The sequence below is a fragment of the Tyto alba genome, unplaced genomic scaffold, assembly GCF_018691265.1.
Source record: "Tyto alba isolate M040663 unplaced genomic scaffold, T.alba_DEE_v4.0 Super-Scaffold_7, whole genome shotgun sequence".
Classification (NCBI taxonomy): Eukaryota; Metazoa; Chordata; class Aves; order Strigiformes; family Tytonidae; genus Tyto; species Tyto alba.
The window spans coordinates 28098392-28104978 of record NW_024881328.1 but is presented as its reverse complement, the minus strand read 5'-3'; the positions used below and the strand labels follow the sequence as shown (position 1 = coordinate 28104978).

The following is a 6587-nucleotide window of genomic DNA, read 5'->3' as shown; positions in this document are numbered from 1 at the left end:
CTCGAAGGCGGCCGCGTCCCCAGGGAGCCCCGTCGGGCTGAGGGGACTGGGAATAAAGAGGTGCAAGTGGCAGGGTGGAGTAGTAGAGCCCGCCCCAAGCTCTCCAGTCTGTTCCCTGTGCCACGAGCCCTGCCCGAAGCTGCCTCGCAGGTCTTCACAGAGAAAAGGCAGCGAAGGGGTCCATCTCCTCAGGGGCGCTTCCCTGAGGCGAGGGCAGCCCGGGGCGGGCGGAGGGGCTGCCGTGGTCTCCCCGCAGACGGTGGCTTTCGCCTCTCCTGACACGCGTCCGCGGGGGCGCAAATGGCCTCAAACGAGCCGGGCCGGGCCGTGGGCAGGGGCGTCCCTCTGGGCAGCGGAGCCGGGGCCACGCGAAGCCTAACTCGGGTGGCCGGATCCCCCCCCGCACCCCGGAGGGCTCGGGGGTGCTGCGCCTCGCTGAGGTCAGGCTGACGGCTAAATCCAGTACGAGGGGTACTGGGAAGTGGTAGGGTGTTTGGGGGGATGGGGTGGGCTTCTTCTGAAGGTTCAAGTATGGTCAAGAACGATTGAACTTGATACCAGTTGTTACTTGCGGAGACAAAGCATCCGGTTTTATGAACAGGGCCTGGAAAGCAGGTTCCTAAATACATACACGTTGCAAGAAGTCTTTGCCAGAGTTTTCTGTTTCAAAGATAATTCTAGATTATATTGCAATGCCTATAATCCAGAATTTCTTGCAGTTTGCCGCTCAATGCACTTGCTTTGTTTGAAATTATGTCAGTTTTATGGTTCACTCTCCGAACTTACTTTTGTTTACATAGGGAAAACCAAACATGAGTCAGATTACTCAGGCAATGTCAGATTGACATAGAAGCACCTAAAGTTTATTGCTGAAAGGGAATTAATTCATACTTTTTGTCTTCCCAGTTTTAGCTATCTGAACAAAAGTTTCCATTGTGAAATGTTTGGGGAAAAGAACTGTTTAGTCAACAAAAATATTATACTCCAGTAGCATGTACCTCAGAAATCAGTTTATAATTTTCATGTTCTTACAAACTTTCAGAAATCAAAACATATGTCAAACTAATGGTGAAAAACATATCTGCCGAAACATTTATATTTCCTTCCTAGTGATTATGTGACAAAGTAGGTTAGCGGATAGTTCCTTTAGTTCTAATTTTCAATTTTCAGGATTTAAATGAGACTTCTTGTAGAAGGACCAACTTTTTCTTGCAACATTTCTTTCTGTGTGCGTATTCAGTGACTTGGAATCTCTCAGATGGGGTGGGGATATTGTCTTGAAGTTCTTAAAAGTTCATTTAGCAGGTGATGACACATAAAGTCTCTCAGGGGTATTAAGGAAAGAGTGCATGCTAAAACATATGAAATGTGTCAGTGCTAAGTTAGTTCAGTGTAACTAACTGTCAAGTGTTCCTTTTTTTTTTTTTTTCAGCCCAAGCTTCACTTAGAGGAATATAAGCAACCACTAGGTAAGTGAAATCAGTTTTCTCTCTGAACTCTCATGAAGCTAGAAGGCAACGCACGATGCATTGTGGAAAAGTATAAAAGCTCTCTTGTTTAGCTAGAGGAATACAATAGTCATTTCTTCATCTCCAGTCATGATTAAAACTTTAATAATAACTTTAACTTAATAAAAATTAATGTTTTTTTAAAACATACATTGTATTTGAAAACAACGCATGTTTAAAAATATTCACTAAAGTATTTGCTTTAATTCTTAATGGTAGTGAGTTCCATGAATTACTCTTCTGTTCTTTTTGTCAGTGGTTTTGAATGCCTAATTTGAGCGTTAAAGGAGATGGGGAACAGGTACTCTTATATATTCTGAAGGATTCTGTTCACTTTAACAGCTAACTATCCTATTATATTACTGCAGTTTTTTTTTCAAGTTGATATTCTGATTTACTTAAAATGTGGGTGTGGTTTTTTTTTTGGCAACTGTTGTTTTTAATCAAAATACATGTCTGTATGTCTAGATGGGAAAATAAGATTATTTCTCTTTCTACACTGTAGTGGTCATATATAAAGAACTGTGCTGTAACATATCTGTATCTCATCAATTAAGGAATATCGATGTTTTGTTTTGCTCTTCTTCTTATTGGTGTGGGCTTGTGTAGGGTCAAGAGGAGCAGGTGAGGCCCCCAAAGTTTTGTGGAATTCTGAGCTGCAGAGTGTTGAACAAGTGCCCGGAAAGAACCAGGAAAAGCTGCTGTAGCTTAAAACGTGCAGCGTACCCTAATGTTAGAGGTTTATGTGAAGGGTGTAATGACTTGTGACCCTGACAACTTCACGTGACTCAAAAGTCACTTAAAAGCAATTTATTGCTGCACTTTGTGATAGGCATTTGTCATCTGCTTACATAAGGATGGTACTGAAGTGTAACTGAATGAGGCCATTTGTGCACACAGTGAATGGCGTTACCTTTTCTCTCCAATTTGAACTATAAGCCACGAGAGCAGACTGAAGTTTGTTCTCATCTAAGGTTGTCTTTAGTAGTCACACAGTTAAACAAGCCCCTGGCTCAGTGCTTATATTGTTGTTTTGTCTATTTCTACCTTTTACTATGTTTGTTTTGAATCAGCTTTAAAAAGTCATGACAGTAACTATAAATAATAATTGTGAAACCCTTCCTTTTGCTGAAATTACCACATCAAATTTGTACTTGGTAAAGATTTCATGAAAACTTTACCCACTGTGCTCAACTTTTGCTTTGTATCCCTCTTTTTCTTCCAACCATGTGCATAACTTTTCCCAGTTTTCTTTGTTTCATGACATGAATTCTGAGAAATTTCTTTAAGCCTTCTTCATTATCATCTCTCAAATCTTTCATACTCATCAGTAGTTGTGTTTTATTATAGTAGCACCTGTATCTACATCTTGTTTGGGGTTTGTTTTAAGGTCTTCATAAAATAAATTCCATCTTATTTTTCCTGTTTTGCTATTTTTGCTTTTGTAAAGGGGATAGGAAGGGAAAATCTAAAATACTGGCTTTTAAATCAGGATTATTTAAAATAAAGGAACCCGACAGAATTATGAAAAAATGTTATTATTGTCCTGAAGAAGAAATAGGAAGGAAGCGGACAATTAGATTTGTCACATGTATTAGAAATAGAAACTTGCTTGGTAAGTTAGTATTGGATATGAATATTTTAATTAATTTTCTGGTTAATATGGTACAGACATAAAAGTACTTCATAATTTAAATTTAGAAAGCCAATCAGAAAGAATGCCATCAGATACAATTTTATAGAATATATAAAATGTTTAATTAAGCAGTAAAGCCATATAAACCATCTGCTTTTGTTTAAATAGTCAAGATGTTACAGAGCCATTCCTTGTAATTTAAAACATCTATGCATTTTTAATTGCTTTAAAATTAGCATTCAGCTTTCCAATGGACTTTTTTTTTTTTATTATTTCTGCAGTGAAATATGCAGTAATTGTTAATGAAGAGGATTTTGGACAGAAATTATCTTAATTTTAGCATATTTTGAACTTTACCAATTTTTGTAATTTAAGATTTTGTTGCTACTAGAAGTTTAAAGAAGATCAAAAGCTAAAGCAGACTGCGACAGTTTGAAGGTTTCTGTGTGATGCATGGTGGATAATTTAGGAGGAACTGGGTTTTACTTTTTTTCATTCATCAGCTGGACCTTATCCTGCAAACTACTTCATCTATGCTTAGTAGCTGAAAGTGTCATAGGATACAGCTCTTTCAGGCCATGCTGCCTGCAACCTTAATTCCTGTTGCAGGCTACTAAAGAACCAATATGAACTCATGTTATGTGGAGCTGGCAGGAGCAGAAAGGGTGTGTCTCTTCAGTCGTTCCTGGTGGCAGAATTCCCGGGGAACCCTTGCACAAAAGAAAGCCACCTGCCAAATCCAAACTAAACCCTAAACATTCAAAGAAGCCCACCAGCAATTCCATAGTCTTGTCAGCAAACTTTCAGTCTTCTGTGCGTTTATAAACAGGCAGAGCTTTATTTGATGGTAATGCTCAAGTGTATTTGGAGATTTTCTGATGCAACTGAAAAGCTGTTTGCAAGGTGCTTATCAGGACAGTTTCTGACGGTTTAGAAAAGATGAGGAGATAAAATGAGGTATGACTGTGGGGGCAGAAGTTTCCTGTAATTTATAATTCACAGTTTAAGAGTTTCTTTACAGATCTTGAGTGCAAAAAATACTTTCTGTCTGACTTGGTCTACCAGTTGTTGATCTTTTAAACTCCTGATTATGGTGTTATAAAGAGTTTTATCCCTTGTACGTTCCAGGGGTTTGTACCTCACTTTGTTTCCTAATGGCCTCCCAGAAATCTTTATACCTGTTTTAATGCACAGTTTAATATATACGAATATTGTTATAAGAATATGAAGTGTTAACACCGATGCTTTTGTAAGTCTAAATAGGATTAAGTTGTTTTGTAGGGATAAGCTTTGCGTTTCAATATTTACAGGATTTTCAGACATCTTAGCTGAAGAGATGTTCAGAGATGGCTTCACTGTAGTTCGCTAAAAGGTTAAAAATTTTGACAGATATATTCCAAAACTCCCTTCTTCCCCTACTCTGTCATGGCTTAACAGTTTTACCTAATTCAATAATAATTCAAGGACAAGAGTGACTAATTTGTATACAATGTATCCATAAACTTGATTGGGTCTTAAGAGCTCCACATCTCCTAAAGTGAGACTTCACGTACAGGGGGGGCATGCAAATCACCACAGTGTGGCAGATGGTGGAGTTGTCGGAGTATTTCAACATTTGATGTTTTAAATATTGATGATTCAGTTCCTAGTATCCTTGAAGGAGTTTTTATCGAACAGCGCAGAATAACAACAGTGCAGCTCTTCAAAAAGTCTAAAACCAAAGCAAAAACTTTAAAACATGATGATGGATATGCCACTTTGCAGAGAATAGCAGTGGCAGTCATTTGTCAGTGTGCACAAAAAAAAAAAAAAAAAAAAGAGAAAAAGAAAACAAATAGAAGCCATTCTTACTATTGACAGTATTTAGTCAATATGCAAGATGGGCTTGCTGCTTCGCATTTATCATTTAAACTTCCCTTTGGGGGTTTCAGATTTTTAGCATCCTACTCTTATCCTGCTGGCTTACTGCCACTTTGCATGCTGCACTGGCCCCTTTTCAGCAATTCTGAGCTGCCTGGCACTGTTTGGAAACAATACAAAGCATTCTTACTGCAGTACTAAGATTTCACACCTTCACAAACTACCTGCTATGGTGATAGCCCATGAACAGCAAGTCAAACTGCTTGACTTTAAGACGAATTAGGGCAAAATGAGATGTCTGTATTTGTCCTACTTCCTCCCTTCACTGCACATCTTGTTCCTCAGCATCAGGTCTGCTGGCGTGCATGTGTGTATGTGCAGCTGAATGATTTGCTCCAGGCTGAAGCCCAGGTTTTCCGCTCTCCATTCGTGGGTTTATGCCTGGGTGTTGTGCTCTTTAGAGAGTGCAGTTATTCCCTGCAAACCCTCTAGTCCAAATTTAGCTGCTTGGACTAGGAAAAGCTCTACTCACAGCAAGTAGAGACTAAAGTTAAAAAAGAGAAAGAAGAGTCAGTGATTAGGCAAATTGGGTTGGAGGAAGCAGAATTGGACGTTTTTAGGCTAGAGGATATCAAATCATGCTCATCAAAGGCAGTGAAAGTGACTGCTGGGGTCATATTGGGTTATTTAAAGATTTGTGGTTTTCATATTAATGGCTTAGGTTGTGATCTTTTACTCTCAGTGATGAACATCTATTTCCCAAAATAGTTCCTTTGACATCATGAGCATTATTCTTGTCAATGCTTTTCAGAGCAAGGGGTTTGTAATGGGTCTGTATGGTGCTATTTATGAAGGGTACCTCCCCTCATCAGTGTACAAGTCTGTCACAATTGCATTCTACTTGTCTTTGTGCCTCAGTATTTCCTCATGGCTGTTGCATTTTTTTCTAACCTGAACTATAACATGCAGCATGTAGTGGAAACCATACGTCTTCAACAAATCTACATGTTTTCATATACAGTAGGTGCAAACTGCGTGGCAACCTCTGTGATTCACATTTAGATATTCTTAATGAGCCTGAGGAATGATATCCAGCTAAACTTGGCTCATTAATTTAAAACTGATGTTAATAGCATTACTTTTATATATATCCCTTCACAGTTGTTCCCTGTGCTCCTGTTAAAATTCATGATCCATAAATAGATTCCTAATTCATGCTCTGAATCATCATATAGTTTTAATTTATATGGTGAAATTGTAATAAAGTGAAGATTTCTAATAAACACTAGCTTTTTAAAGCATCTATCAATTCAGCCAGTTTGCACTCCTGAACAGAGAACTGCGTTTCCTGTGGTGTGAACTAGTGTAGTTTTATTGAACTTGCTGGGAATTGTCACGATGTCCTCTTGACAACTCTGGAAATCTCAGCTTATTTCAATTTCTTTACTAAGTGGTATCTGAATTAAAAAAAAAAAACAAAAAGCTTATGCTTCATTTTAACTTTGTCCTCAATTTATGTTCAAGGTGAAAGTTGGTAATGATATGTGATTTCTTATAAGCAAATTATAAGGATATTAGTAGGG

At 38.5% G+C, this 6587-nt stretch overlaps 1 protein-coding gene across 5 annotated transcripts in view; it reads left to right on the top strand.

The window, feature by feature from the left end:
• The first annotated feature begins 388 nt into the window (after window positions 1-388).
• The window catches only part of PDE1A (phosphodiesterase 1A), a 227886-nt gene continuing 221687 nt past the window's right edge, over window positions 389-6587 (top strand). For all 5 annotated transcript variants that reach the window (XM_033010956.2, XM_033010954.2, XM_033010955.2 and 2 more), the window contains exons 1-2: window positions 389-440; window positions 1433-1469. The gene's annotated coding sequence lies outside the window, so the exon portion shown is untranslated. The remainder of the gene's footprint in view (window positions 441-1432; window positions 1470-6587) is intronic.